Source organism: Rhipicephalus microplus, chromosome 3 (assembly GCF_043290135.1).
Source record: "Rhipicephalus microplus isolate Deutch F79 chromosome 3, USDA_Rmic, whole genome shotgun sequence".
NCBI lineage: Eukaryota > Metazoa > Arthropoda > Arachnida > Ixodida > Ixodidae > Rhipicephalus > Rhipicephalus microplus.
The window spans coordinates 158,781,962-158,794,109 of NC_134702.1; the positions used below are offsets into that span (position 1 = coordinate 158,781,962).

The 12,148-nt window shown below is 49.8% G+C and overlaps 28 non-coding genes across 28 annotated transcripts; all 28 read right to left on the reverse strand.

Annotated features, from left to right (window-relative positions):
• Window positions 1–290: 290 nt before the first annotated feature.
• Window positions 291–362, reverse strand: TRNAE-CUC (transfer RNA glutamic acid (anticodon CUC)). The gene has a single exon. It is a non-coding gene; the product is annotated as a tRNA-Glu (tRNA).
• Window positions 363–660: 298 nt separating this feature from the next.
• On the reverse strand, window positions 661–732 carry TRNAA-CGC (transfer RNA alanine (anticodon CGC)). Its single transcript has one exon. It is a non-coding gene; the product is annotated as a tRNA-Ala (tRNA).
• Window positions 733–845: 113 nt separating this feature from the next.
• TRNAE-CUC (transfer RNA glutamic acid (anticodon CUC)) lies at window positions 846–917 on the reverse strand. Its single transcript has one exon. It is a non-coding gene; the product is annotated as a tRNA-Glu (tRNA).
• A 113-nt stretch (window positions 918–1,030) lies between these two features.
• On the reverse strand, window positions 1,031–1,102 carry TRNAE-CUC (transfer RNA glutamic acid (anticodon CUC)). Its single transcript has one exon. It is a non-coding gene; the product is annotated as a tRNA-Glu (tRNA).
• A 298-nt stretch (window positions 1,103–1,400) lies between these two features.
• On the reverse strand, window positions 1,401–1,472 carry TRNAE-CUC (transfer RNA glutamic acid (anticodon CUC)). Its single transcript has one exon. It is a non-coding gene; the product is annotated as a tRNA-Glu (tRNA).
• Window positions 1,473–2,325: 853 nt separating this feature from the next.
• TRNAE-UUC (transfer RNA glutamic acid (anticodon UUC)) lies at window positions 2,326–2,397 on the reverse strand. Its single transcript has one exon. It is a non-coding gene; the product is annotated as a tRNA-Glu (tRNA).
• A 295-nt stretch (window positions 2,398–2,692) lies between these two features.
• Window positions 2,693–2,764, reverse strand: TRNAE-UUC (transfer RNA glutamic acid (anticodon UUC)). Its single transcript has one exon. It is a non-coding gene; the product is annotated as a tRNA-Glu (tRNA).
• Window positions 2,765–2,877: 113 nt separating this feature from the next.
• Window positions 2,878–2,949, reverse strand: TRNAE-CUC (transfer RNA glutamic acid (anticodon CUC)). The gene has a single exon. It is a non-coding gene; the product is annotated as a tRNA-Glu (tRNA).
• A 110-nt stretch (window positions 2,950–3,059) lies between these two features.
• TRNAE-CUC (transfer RNA glutamic acid (anticodon CUC)) lies at window positions 3,060–3,131 on the reverse strand. The gene has a single exon. It is a non-coding gene; the product is annotated as a tRNA-Glu (tRNA).
• A 1,040-nt stretch (window positions 3,132–4,171) lies between these two features.
• TRNAA-CGC (transfer RNA alanine (anticodon CGC)) lies at window positions 4,172–4,243 on the reverse strand. Its single transcript has one exon. It is a non-coding gene; the product is annotated as a tRNA-Ala (tRNA).
• Window positions 4,244–4,356: 113 nt separating this feature from the next.
• Window positions 4,357–4,428, reverse strand: TRNAE-UUC (transfer RNA glutamic acid (anticodon UUC)). The gene has a single exon. It is a non-coding gene; the product is annotated as a tRNA-Glu (tRNA).
• A 666-nt stretch (window positions 4,429–5,094) lies between these two features.
• Window positions 5,095–5,166, reverse strand: TRNAE-CUC (transfer RNA glutamic acid (anticodon CUC)). Its single transcript has one exon. It is a non-coding gene; the product is annotated as a tRNA-Glu (tRNA).
• A 293-nt stretch (window positions 5,167–5,459) lies between these two features.
• On the reverse strand, window positions 5,460–5,531 carry TRNAE-CUC (transfer RNA glutamic acid (anticodon CUC)). The gene has a single exon. It is a non-coding gene; the product is annotated as a tRNA-Glu (tRNA).
• Window positions 5,532–5,644: 113 nt separating this feature from the next.
• Window positions 5,645–5,716, reverse strand: TRNAE-CUC (transfer RNA glutamic acid (anticodon CUC)). The gene has a single exon. It is a non-coding gene; the product is annotated as a tRNA-Glu (tRNA).
• A 299-nt stretch (window positions 5,717–6,015) lies between these two features.
• Window positions 6,016–6,087, reverse strand: TRNAE-CUC (transfer RNA glutamic acid (anticodon CUC)). The gene has a single exon. It is a non-coding gene; the product is annotated as a tRNA-Glu (tRNA).
• A 483-nt stretch (window positions 6,088–6,570) lies between these two features.
• On the reverse strand, window positions 6,571–6,642 carry TRNAE-CUC (transfer RNA glutamic acid (anticodon CUC)). The gene has a single exon. It is a non-coding gene; the product is annotated as a tRNA-Glu (tRNA).
• A 113-nt stretch (window positions 6,643–6,755) lies between these two features.
• Window positions 6,756–6,827, reverse strand: TRNAE-CUC (transfer RNA glutamic acid (anticodon CUC)). The gene has a single exon. It is a non-coding gene; the product is annotated as a tRNA-Glu (tRNA).
• Window positions 6,828–7,125: 298 nt separating this feature from the next.
• TRNAE-CUC (transfer RNA glutamic acid (anticodon CUC)) lies at window positions 7,126–7,197 on the reverse strand. The gene has a single exon. It is a non-coding gene; the product is annotated as a tRNA-Glu (tRNA).
• Window positions 7,198–8,235: 1,038 nt separating this feature from the next.
• Window positions 8,236–8,307, reverse strand: TRNAE-UUC (transfer RNA glutamic acid (anticodon UUC)). Its single transcript has one exon. It is a non-coding gene; the product is annotated as a tRNA-Glu (tRNA).
• A 295-nt stretch (window positions 8,308–8,602) lies between these two features.
• On the reverse strand, window positions 8,603–8,674 carry TRNAE-UUC (transfer RNA glutamic acid (anticodon UUC)). Its single transcript has one exon. It is a non-coding gene; the product is annotated as a tRNA-Glu (tRNA).
• Window positions 8,675–8,787: 113 nt separating this feature from the next.
• On the reverse strand, window positions 8,788–8,859 carry TRNAE-CUC (transfer RNA glutamic acid (anticodon CUC)). The gene has a single exon. It is a non-coding gene; the product is annotated as a tRNA-Glu (tRNA).
• Window positions 8,860–8,969: 110 nt separating this feature from the next.
• On the reverse strand, window positions 8,970–9,041 carry TRNAE-CUC (transfer RNA glutamic acid (anticodon CUC)). Its single transcript has one exon. It is a non-coding gene; the product is annotated as a tRNA-Glu (tRNA).
• Window positions 9,042–9,337: 296 nt separating this feature from the next.
• Window positions 9,338–9,409, reverse strand: TRNAE-CUC (transfer RNA glutamic acid (anticodon CUC)). The gene has a single exon. It is a non-coding gene; the product is annotated as a tRNA-Glu (tRNA).
• Window positions 9,410–9,892: 483 nt separating this feature from the next.
• Window positions 9,893–9,964, reverse strand: TRNAE-UUC (transfer RNA glutamic acid (anticodon UUC)). The gene has a single exon. It is a non-coding gene; the product is annotated as a tRNA-Glu (tRNA).
• Window positions 9,965–11,002: 1,038 nt separating this feature from the next.
• On the reverse strand, window positions 11,003–11,074 carry TRNAA-CGC (transfer RNA alanine (anticodon CGC)). The gene has a single exon. It is a non-coding gene; the product is annotated as a tRNA-Ala (tRNA).
• A 113-nt stretch (window positions 11,075–11,187) lies between these two features.
• Window positions 11,188–11,259, reverse strand: TRNAE-UUC (transfer RNA glutamic acid (anticodon UUC)). The gene has a single exon. It is a non-coding gene; the product is annotated as a tRNA-Glu (tRNA).
• Window positions 11,260–11,555: 296 nt separating this feature from the next.
• Window positions 11,556–11,627, reverse strand: TRNAE-CUC (transfer RNA glutamic acid (anticodon CUC)). The gene has a single exon. It is a non-coding gene; the product is annotated as a tRNA-Glu (tRNA).
• Window positions 11,628–11,924: 297 nt separating this feature from the next.
• On the reverse strand, window positions 11,925–11,996 carry TRNAE-CUC (transfer RNA glutamic acid (anticodon CUC)). The gene has a single exon. It is a non-coding gene; the product is annotated as a tRNA-Glu (tRNA).
• Between the last annotated feature and the right edge of the window lie 152 nt (window positions 11,997–12,148).

The window sequence follows — 12,148 nt, forward strand, 5'->3', positions numbered from 1 at the left end:
GAGGAACGGAGCGATCGCTTAGCCATTCGGCCAACGGGGTAAAACTATTGAAGTTACATAGCGTGCGCAAATCTGAGACTTGATGACAGCAGATTAAAAAAATACTTCTGACACCGGGAATTGAATCCGGGCCTCGTGGGTGAGAGCCAGGTATCCTAGACACTAGACCATGCCGGAGAACGGAGAGGGACGGAGCGATCGCTTAGCCATTCGACCAACAGGGTAAATGTATGGCAGTTATACAGCGTGCGCAATTTGGAGACTTGATGATAGCAGATAAAAGAAAATACTTCCGACACCGCGAATCGAACCCGGGTCTCCTGGGTGAGAGCCAGATATCCTAGCCACTAGACCACGCCGGAGAACGCAAAGGGACGGAGCGATCGCTTAGCCATTTGACCGACACGGTAAAACTATTGAAGTTACATACCATGCGCAAATTGGAGACTTGATGATAGCATATAAAAGAAAATACCTCCGACACCGGGAATCGCAACCGGGCCTCCTGGGTGAGAGCCAGGTATCCTAGACACTAGACCATGCCGGAGAACGGAGAGTAACGGAAAGATCGGTTAGCCATTTGGCCAACAGGGTAAAACTATTGAAGTTACAAACCGTGCACTCATTGGAGACTTGATGACAGCAGATAAAAGAGAATACTTCCGACACCGGAAATCGCACCCGGGCCTCCTGGGTGCGAGCCAGGTATCCTAGCCACTAGACCATGCTGGAGAACGGAGAGGGACGGAGCGATCGCTTAGCGATTTGACCAACAGGGTAAACCTTTTGAAGTTATATACCATGTGCAAATTAGAGACTTCATGACAGCAGATAAAAGAAAAAACTTTCGACACCGGGAATCGTACCCGGGCCTTCTGGGTGAGAGCCAGGTATCCTAGCCACTAGACCATGCCGGAAAAGGGAGAAAGACGGAGCGATCGCTTAGTCATTTGACCAACAGGGTAAAACTTTTGAAGTTATATACCATGCGCAAATTAGAGACTTCATGACAGCAGATAAAAGAAAAAACTTTCGACACCGGGAATCGTACCCGGGCCTCCTGGGTGAGAACCAGGTATCCAAGCCACTAGACCATGCCGGAGAACGGAGAGGGACTGAGCGATCGCTTAGCCATTCGGCCAACAGGGTAAAAGTAGTGAAGTTATATCGTATGCGCAAATTGGAGACTTGATGATAGCAGATAAAAAAATACTTCCGACACCGGGAATCGCACGCGGGCCTCCTGGGTGAGAGCGCCGTAGGTATCCTAGACACTAGACCATGCAGTAGAATGGAGAGGGACGGAGCGATCGCTTAGCCATTCGGCCAACAGGGTAAAACTATTGAAGTTACATAGCGTGCGCAAATCGGAGACTTGATGACAGCAGATAAAAAAATACTTCTGACACTGGGAATCGAACCCGGGCCTCCTGGGTGAGAGCCAGGTATCCTAGCCACTAGGCCATGCCGGAGAACGTAGACGGACGGAGCGATCGCTTAGCCATTCGACCAACAGGGTAAAAGTATTGCAGTTATACAGCGTGCGCAATTTGGAGACTTGATAATAGCAGATAAAAGAAAATAATTCCGACACCGCGAATCGAACCCGGGTCTCCTGGGTGAGAGCCAGATATCCTAGCCACTAGACCACGCCAGAGAACGCAAAGGGACGGAGCGATCGCTTAGCCATTTGACCAACACGGTAAAACTATTGAAGTTACATACCATGCGCAAATTGGAGACTTGATGATAGCATATAAAAGAAAATACCTCCGACACCGGGAATCGCAACCGGGCCTCCTCGGTGAGAGCCAGGTATCCTAGACACTAGACCATGCCGGAGAACGGAGAGTAACGGAAAGATCGCTTAGCCATTTGGCCAACAGGGTAAAACTAATGAAGTTACAAACCATGCACAAATTGGAGACTTGATGACAGCAGATAAAAGAAAATACTTCCGAAACGGGAAATCGCACCCGGGCCTCCTGGGTGCGAGCCAGGTATCCTAGCCACTAGACCATGCCGGATAACGGAGAGGGACGGAGCGATCGCTTAGCGAATTGGCCAACAGGGTAAACGTATTGAAGTTACATAGCATGCGCAAATTGGAGACTTGATGATAGCAGATAAAAGAAAATACTTCCGACACCGGGAATTAAACCCGGGTCTCCAGGGTGAGAGTCAGATATCCTAGCCACTAGACCACGCCGGAGAACGGAGAGGGACGGAGCGATCGCTTAGCCATTTGACCAACAGGGTAAAACTTTTGAAGTTATATACAAAGCGCAAATTAGAGACTTCATGACAGCAGATAAAAGAAAATACTTCCGACACCGGGAATCGAACCAGGGCCTCCTGGGTGAAAACCAGGTATCCTAGCCACTAGACCATGCGGGAGAACGGAGAAGGACGGAGCGATCGCTTAGCCATTCGGCCAACAAGGTAGAAGTATTGAAGATACATAGCGTGCGCAATTTGGAGACTTGATGATAGCTGAAAAAAAATACTCCCGACCCCAGGAATCGCAACCGGGCTTCCTGGGTGAGAGCCAGGTATCCTAGACACTAGACCATGCCGGAGAACGGAGAGGGACGGAGAGATCGCTTAGCCATTCGGCCAACAGGGTAAAACTGTTGAAGTTACATACCGTGCGCGAATTGAAGACTTGATGACAGCAGCTAAAAGAAAATACTTCCGACACCGGGAATCAAACCCGGGCCTTCTGGGTGAAAGCCAGGTATCCTAGCCACTAGACCATGCCGGAGAACGGAGAGGGACGGAGCGATCGCTTAGCGATTCGGCCAACAGGGTAAAAGTATTGAAGTTATATAGCGTGCGCAAATTGGAGACTTGATGATAGCAGATAAAAGAAAATACTTCCGACACCGGGAATCGAACCCGGGCCTCCTGGGTGAGAGCCAGGTATCCTAGCCACTAGACCATGCCGGAGAACAGAGAGGGACGGAGCGATCACTTAGCCATTTGGCCAACAGGGTAAAAGTATTGAAGTTACATAACGTGCGTAAATTGGATACTTGATAATAGCAGATAAAAAATACTTCCGACACCGGGAATCGTACCCGGGCCTCCTGGGTGAGAGCCAGGTGTCCAAGCCACTAGACCATGCCAGAGAACGGAGAGGGACAGAGCGATCGCTCTGTCCCTCTCCGTTCTCTGGCATTGGGTATTGAAGATAGATAGCGTGCGCAATTTGGAGACTTGATGATAGCTGATAAAAGAAAATACTCCCGACCCCAGGAATCGCAACCGGGCTTCCTGGGTGAGAGCCAGGTATCCTAGACACTAGACCATGCGGGAGAACGGAGAGGGACGGAGAGATCGCTTAGCCATTCGACCAACAGGGTAAAACTATTGAAGTTACATACCGTGCGCAAATTGAAGACTTGATGACAGCAGCTAAAAGAAAATACTTCCGACACCGCAAGTCGAACCCGGGCCTCCTGGGTGAGAGCCAGATATCCTAGTCACTAGACCACGCCGGAGAACGCAAAGGGACGGAGCGATCGCTTAGCCATTTGACCAACACGATAAAACTATTGAAGTTACATACCATGCGCAAATTGGAGACTTGATGATAGCATATAAAAGAAAATACCTCCGACACCGGGAATCGCAACCGGGCCTCCTGGATGAGAGCCAGGTATCCTAGACACTAGACCATGCCGGAGAACGGAGAGTAACGGAAAGATCGCTTAGCCATTTGGCCAACAGGGTAAAACTAATGAAGTTACAAACCGTGCACAAATTGGAGACTTGATGACAGCAGATAAAAGAAAATACTTCCGACACCGAAAATCGCACCCGGGCCTCCTGGGTGCGAGCCAGGTATCCTAGCCACTAGACCATGCCGGAGAACGGAGAGGGACGGAGCGATCGCTTAGCGATTCGGCCAACAGGGTAAACGTATTGAAGTTACATAGCATGCGCAAATTGGAGACTTGATGATAGCAGATAAAAGAAAATACTTCCGACACCGGGAATCAAACCCGGGTCTCCAGGGTGAGAGTCAGATATCCTAGCCACTAGACCACGCCGGAGAACGGAGAGGGACGGAGCGATCGCTTAGCCATTTGACCAACAGGGTAAAACTATTAAAGTTATATACCAAGCGCAAATTAGAGACTTCATGACAGCAGATAAAAGAAAAAACTTCTGACACCGGGAATCGTACCCGGGCCTCCTGGGTGCGAGCCAGGTATCCTAGCCACTAGACCATGCCGGATAACGGAGAGGGGCGGAGCGATCGCTTAGCGAATTGGCCAACAGGGTGAAACTGTTTAAGTTACATAGCGTGCGCAAATTGGAGACTTGATGACAGCAGATAAAAGAAAATACTTCCGACACCGGGAATCGAACCAGGGCCTCCTGGGTGAAAGCCAGGTATCCTAGCCACTAGACTATGCCGGAGAACGGAGAGGGACGGAGCGATCGCTTAGCCATTTGGCCAACAGGGTAGAAGTATTGAAGATACATAGCGTGCGCAATTTGGAGACTTGATGATAGCTGATAAAAAAAATACTCCCGGCCCCAGGAATCGCAACCGGGCTTCCTGGGTGAGAGCCAGGTATCCTAGACACTAGACCATGCCGGAGAACGGAGAGGGACGGAGAGATCGCTTAGCCATTCGGCCAACAGGGTAAAACTATTGAAGTTACATACCGTGCGCAAATTGGAGACTTGATGACAGCAGATAAAAGAAAAAACTTCTGACACCGGGAATCGTACCCGGGCCTGCTGGGTGAGAGCCAGGTATCCTAGCCACTAGACCATGCCAGAGATTTGAGAGGGACGGAGTGATCGCTCAGCCATTCGGCCAACAGGGTAAAACTATTGAAGATACATAGCGTGCGCAAATTGAAGACTTGATGACAGCAGCTAAAAGAAAATACTTCCGACACCGCAAATCGAACCCGGGCCTCCTGATGAGAGCCAGGTATCCTAGCCACTAGACCATGCCGGAGAACAAAGAGGGACGGAGCGATCGCTTAGCGATTCGGCCAACAGGGTAAAAGTATTGAAGTTACATAGCGTGCGCAAATTGGAGACTTGATGATAGCAGATAAAAGAAAATACTTCCGACACCGGCAATCGAACCCGGGCCTCCTGGGTGAGAGCCAGGAATCCTAGCCACTAGACTATGCCGGAGAACGGAGAGGGACGGAACGATCGCTTAGCCATTTGGCCATCAGGGTAAAAGTATTGAAGTTACATAGCGTGCGTAAATCGGATACTTGATAGTAGCAGATAAAAAATACTTCCGACACCGGGAATCGTACCCGGGCCTCCTTGGTGAGAGCCAGGTATCCAAGCCACTAGACCATGCCAGAGAACGGAGAGGGACGGAGCGATCGCTTAGCCATTCGGCCAACAGGGTGAAACTATTCAAGTTACATACGGTGCGCAAATTGGAGACTTGATGACAGCAGATAAAACAATACTTCCGACACCAAGAATCGAACCAGGGTCTCCTGGGTGAGAGCCAGATATCCTAGCCACTAGACCACGCCGGAGAACGGAGAAGGACGGAACGATTGCTTAGATATTCCGCCAACAGGGTAAAAGTATTGAAGTTACAAAGCATGCGCAAATTGGAGGCTTGAAGACAGCAGATAAAACAAAATACTTCCGACACCGGGAATCGAATCCAGGCCTCCTGGGTGAGAGCTAGGTATCCTAGCCACTAGATCATGCCGGAGAACGGAGAAGGACTGAGCGATCGCTTAGCCATTCGGCCAACAGGGTAAAAGTATTGAAGTTATATCGTATGCGCAAATTGGAGACTTGATGATAGCAGATAAAAAATACTTCCGACACCGGGAATCGCACGCAGGCCTCCTGGGTGAGAGTGCCGTAGGTATCCTAGCCACTAGACCATGCCGGAGAATGGAGAGGGACGGAGCGATCGCTTAGCCATTCGACCAACAGGGTAAATGTATTACAGTTATACAGCGTGCGCAATTTGGAGACTTGATGATAGCAGATAAAAGAAAATACTTCCGACACCGCGAATCGAACCCGGGTCTCCTGGGTGAGAGCCAGATATCCTAGCCACTAGACCACGCCGGAGAACGCAAAGGGACGGAGCGATCGCTTAGCCATTTGACCGACACGGTAAAACTATTGAAGTTACATACCATGCGCAAATTGGAGACTTGATGATAGCATATAAAAGAAAATACCTCCGACACCGGGAATCGCAACCGGGCCTCCTGGGTGAGAGCCAGGTATCCTAGACACTAGACCATGCCGGAGAACGGAGAGTAACGGAAAGATCGGTTAGCCATTTGGCCAACAGGGCAAAACTATTGAAGTTACAAACCGTGCACTAATTGGAGACTTGATGACAGCAGATAAAAGAGAATACTTCCGACACCGGAAATCGCACCCGGGCCTCCTGGGTGCGAGCCAGGTATCCGGGCCACTAGACCATGCTGGAGAACGGAGAGGGACGGAGCGATCGCTTAGCGATTTGACCAACAGGGTAAACCTTTTGAAGTTATATACCATGTGCAAATTAGAGACTTCATGACAGCAGATAAAAGAAAAAACTTTCGACACCGGGAATCGTACCCGGGCCTTCTGGGTGAGAGCCAGGTATCCTAGCCACTAGACCATGCCGGAAAAGGGAGAAAGACGGAGCGATCGCTTAGTCATTTGACCAACAGGGTAAAACTTTTGAAGTTATATACCATGCGCAAATTAGAGACTTCATGACAGCAGATAAAAGAAAAAACTTTCGACACCGGGAATCGTACCCGGGCCTCCTGGGTGAGAGCCAGGTATCCTAGCCACTAGACCATGCCGGAGAACGAAGAGGGACTGAGCGATCGCTTAGCCATTCGGCCAACAGGGTAAAAGTAGTGAAGTTATATCGTATGCGCAAATTGGAGACTTGATGATAGCAGATAAAAAAATACTTCCGACACCGGGAATCGCACGCGGGCCTCCTGGGTGAGAGCGCCGTAGGTATCCTAGACACTAGACCATGCAGTAGAATGGAGAGGGACGGAGCGATCGCTTAGCCATTCGGCCAACAGGGTAAAACTATTGAAGTTACATAGCGTGCGCAAATCGGAGACTTGATGACAGCAGATAAAAAAATACTTCTGACACTGGGAATCGAACCCGGGCCTCCTGGGTGAGAGCCAGGTATCCTAGCCACTAGGCCATGCCGGAGAACGTAGACGGACGGAGCGATCGCTTAGCCATTCGACCAACAGGGTAAAAGTATTGCAGTTATACAGCGTGCGCAATTTGGAGACTTGATTATAGCAGATAAAAGAAAATAATTCCGACACCGCGAATCGAACCCGGGTCTCCTGGGTGAGAGCCAGATATCCTAGCCACTAGACCACGCCAGAGAACGCAAAGGGACGGAGCGATCGCTTAGCCATTTGACCAACACGGTAAAACTATTGAAGTTACATACCATGCGCAAATTGGAGACTTGATGATAGCATATAAAAGAAAATACCTCCGACACCGGGAATCGCAACCGGGCCTCCTGGGTGAGAGCCAGGTATTATAGACACTAGACCATGCCGGAGAACGGAGAGTAACGGAAAGATCGCTTAGCCATTTGGCCAACAGGGTAAAACTAATGAAGTTACAAACCATGCACAAATTGGAGACTTGATGACAGCAGATAAAAGAAAATACTTCCGACACCGGAAATCGCACCCGGGCCTCCTGGGTGCGAGCCAGGTATCCTAGCCACTAGACCATGCAGGATAACGGAGAGGGACGGAGCGATCGCTTAGCGAATTGGCCAACAGGGTAAACGTATTGAAGTTACATAGCATGCGCAAATTGGAGACTTGATGATAGCAGATAAAAGAAAATACTTCCGACACCGGGAATTAAACCCGGGTCTCCAGGGTGAGAGTCAGATATCCTAGCCACTAGACCACGCCGGAGAACGGAGAGGGACGGAGCGATCGCTTAGCCATTTGACCAACAGGGTAAAACTTTTGAAGTTATATACCAAGCGCAAATTAGAGACTTCATGACAGCAGATAAAAGAAAAAACTTTCGACACCGGGAATCGTACCCGGGCCTCATGGGTGAGAGCCAGGTATCCTAGCCACTAGACCATGCTGGAAAAAGGAGAAAGGCGGAGCGAACGCTTAGTGATTCGGCCAACAGGGTAAAACTATTGAAGTTACATAGCGTGCGCAAATTGGAGACTTGATGACAGCAGATAAAAGAAAATACTTCCGACACCGGGAATCGAACCAGGGCCTCCTGGGTGAAAACCAGGTATCCTAGCCACTAGACCATGCCGGAGAACGGAGAAGGACGGAGCGATCGCTTAGCCATTCGGCCAACAAGGTAGAAGTATTGAAGATACATAGCGTGCGCAATTTGGAGACTTGATGATAGCTGAAAAAAAATACTCCCGACCCCAGGAATCGCAACCGGGCTTCCTGGGTGAGAGCCAGGTATCCTAGACACTAGACCATGCCGGAGAACGGAGAGGGACGGAGAGATCGCTTAGCCATTCGGCCAACAGGGTAAAACTGTTGAAGTTACATACCGTGCGCGAATTGAAGACTTGATGACAGCAGCTAAAAGAAAATACTTCCGACACCGGGAATCAAACCCGGGCCTTCTGGGTGAAAGCCAGGTATCCTAGCCACTAGACCATGCCGGAGAACGGAGAGGGACGGAGCGATCGCTTAGCGATTCGGCCAACAGGGTAAAAGTATTGAAGTTATATAGCGTGCGCAAATTGGAGACTTGATGATAGCAGATAAAAGAAAATACTTCCGACACCGGGAATCGAACCCGGGCCTCCTGGGTGAGAGCCAGGTATCCTAGCCACTAGACCATGCCAGAGAACAGAGAGGGACGGAGCGATCACTTAGCCATTTGGCCAACAAGGTAAAAGTATTGAAGTTACATAACGTGCGTAAATTGGATACTTGATAATAGCAGATAAAAAATACTTCCGACACCGGGAATCGTACCCGGGCCTCCTGGGTGAGAGCCAGGTGTCCAAGCCACTAGACCATGCCAGAGAACGGAGAGGGACAGAGCGATCGCTTAGCCATTCAGCCAACAGGGTGAAACTATTCAAGTTACATACCGTGCGCAAATTGGAGACTTGATGACAGCAGAAAAAAGAATACTTCCGACATCAAGAATCGAACCAGGGTCTCCTGGGTGAGAGCCAGATATCCTAGCCACTAGACCACGCCGGAGAACGGAGAGGGCCGTAGCGATTGCTTAGATATTCGGCCAACAGGGTAAAAGTATTGAAGTTACAAAGCATGCGCAAATTGGAGGCTTGAAGACAGCAGATAAAAGAAAATACTTCCGACACCGGGAATCGAATCCAGGCCTCCTGGGTGAGAGCTAGGTATCCTAGCCACTAGACCATGCCGGAGAACGGAGAGGGACTGAGCGATCGCTTTGCCATTCGGCCGACAGGGTAAAAGTATCGAAGTTATATAGTATGCGCTAATTGGAGACTTGATGATAGCAGGTAAAAAAATACTTCCGACACCGGGAATCGCACGCGGGCCTCCTGGGTGAGAGCCAGGTATCCAAGCCACTAGACCATGCCGGAGAACGGAGAGGGACAGAGCGATCGCTTAGCCATTCGGCCAACAGCGTAAAAGTATTGAAGTTATATAGCATGCGCAAATTGGAGACTTGATGATAGCAGATGAAAAAATACTTCCGACACCGGGAATCGGACGCGGGCCTCCTGGGTGAGAGCGCAATAGGTATCCTAGACACTAGATCATGCTGTAGAACGGAGAGGGACGGAGCGATCGCTTAGCCATTCGGCGAACAGGGTAAAACTATTGAAGTTACATAGCGTGCGCAAATTGGAGACTGGATGACAGCAGATAAAAGAAAATACTTCCGACACCGGCAATCGAACCCGGGCCTCCTGGGTGAAAGCCAGGTATCCTAGCCACTAGACCATGCCGGAGAACGGAGAAGGACGGAGCGATCGCTTAGCCATTCGGCCAACAAGGTAGAAGTATTGAAGATAGATAGCGTGCGCAATTTGGAGACTCTATGATAGCTGATAAAAGAAAATACTCCCGACCCCAGGAATCGCAACCGGGCTTCCTGGGTGAGAGCCAGGTATCCTAGACACTAGACCATGCGGGAGAACGGAGAGGGACGGAGAGATCGCTTAGCCATTCGACCAACAGGGTAAAACTATTGAAGTTACATACCGTGCGCAAATTGAAGACTTGATGACAGCAGCTAAAAGAAAATACTTCCGACACCGCAAGTCGAACCCGGGCCTCCTGGGTGAGAGCCAGATATCCTAGTCACTAGACCACGCCGGAGAACGCAAAGGGACGGAGCGATCGCTTAGCCATTTGACCAACACGGTAAAACTATTGAAGTTACATACCATGCGCAAATTGGAGACTTGATGATAGCATATAAAAGAAAATACCTCCGACACCGGGAATCGCAACCGGGCCTCCTGGATGAGAGCCAGGTATCCTAGACACTAGACCATGCCGGAGAACGGAGAGTAACGGAAAGATCGCTTAGCCATTTGGCCAACAGGGTAAAACTAATGAAGTTACAAACCGTGCACAAATTGGAGACTTGATGACAGCAGATAAAAGAAAATACTTCCGACACCGAAAATCGCACCCGGGCCTCCTGGGTGCGAGCCAGGTATCCTAGCCACTAGACCATGCCGGAGAACGGAGAGGGACGGAGCGATCGCTTAGCGATTTGGCCAACAGGGTAAACGTATTGAAGTTACATAGCATGCGCAAATTGGAGACTTGATGATAGCAGATAAAAGAAAATACTTCCAACACCGGGAATCAAACCCGGGTCTCCAGGGTGAGAGTCAGATATCCTAGCCACTAGACCACGCCGGAGAACGGAGAGGGACGGAGCGATCGCTTAGCCATTTGACCAACAGGGTAAAACTATTAAAGTTATATACCAAGCGCAAATTAGAGACTTCATGACAGCAGATAAAAGAAAAAACTTCTGACACCGGGAATCGTACCCGGGCCTCCTGGGTGCGAGCCAGGTATCCTAGCCACTAGACCATGCCGGATAACGGAGAGGGACGGAGCGATCGCTTAGCGAATTGGCCAACAGGGTGAAACTGTTTAAGTTACATAGCGTGCGCAAATTGGAGACTTGATGACAGCAGATAAAAGAAAATACTTCCGACACCGGGAATCGAACCAGGGCCTCCTGGGTGAAAGCCAGGTATCCTAGCCACTAGACTATGCCGGAGAACGGAGAGGGACGGAGCGATCGCTTAGCCATTTGGCCAACAGGGTAGAAGTATTGAAGATACATAGCGTGCGCAATTTGGAGACTTGATGATAGCTGATAAAAAAATACTCCCGACCCCAGGAATCGCAACCGGGCTTCCTGGGTGAGAGCCAGGTATCCTAGACACTAGACCATGCCGGAGAACGGAGAGGGACGGAGAGATCGCTTAGCCATTCGGCCAACAGGGTAAAACTATTGAAGTTACATACCGTGCGCAAATTGGAGACTTGATGACAGCAGATAAAAGAAAAAACTTCTGGCACCGGGAATCGTACCCGGGCCTGCTGGGTGAGAGCCAGGTATCCTAGCCACTAGACCATGCCAGAGATTTGAGAGGGACGGAGTGATCGCTTAGCCATTCGGCCAACAGGGTAAAACTATTGAAGATACATAGCGTGCGCAAATTGAAGACTTGATGACAGCAGCTAAAAGAAAATACTTCCGACACCGCAAATCGAACCCGGGCCTCCTGATGAGAGCCAGGTATCCTAGCCACTAGACCATGCCGGAGAACAAAGAGGGACGGAGCGATCGCTTAGCGATTCGGCCAACAGGGTAAAAGTATTGAAGTTACATAGCGTGCGCAAATTGGAGACTTGATGATAGCAGATAAAAGAAAATACTTCCGACACCGGCAATCGAACCCGGGCCTCCTGGGTGAGAGCCAGGCATCCTAGCCACTAGACTATGCCGGAGAACGGAGAGGGACGGAACGATCGCTTAGCCATTTGGCCATCAGGGTAAAAGTATTGAAGTTACATAGCGTGCGTAAATCGGATACTTGATAGTAGCAGATAAAAAATACTTCCGACACCGGGAATCGTACCCGGGCCTCCTTGGTGAGAGC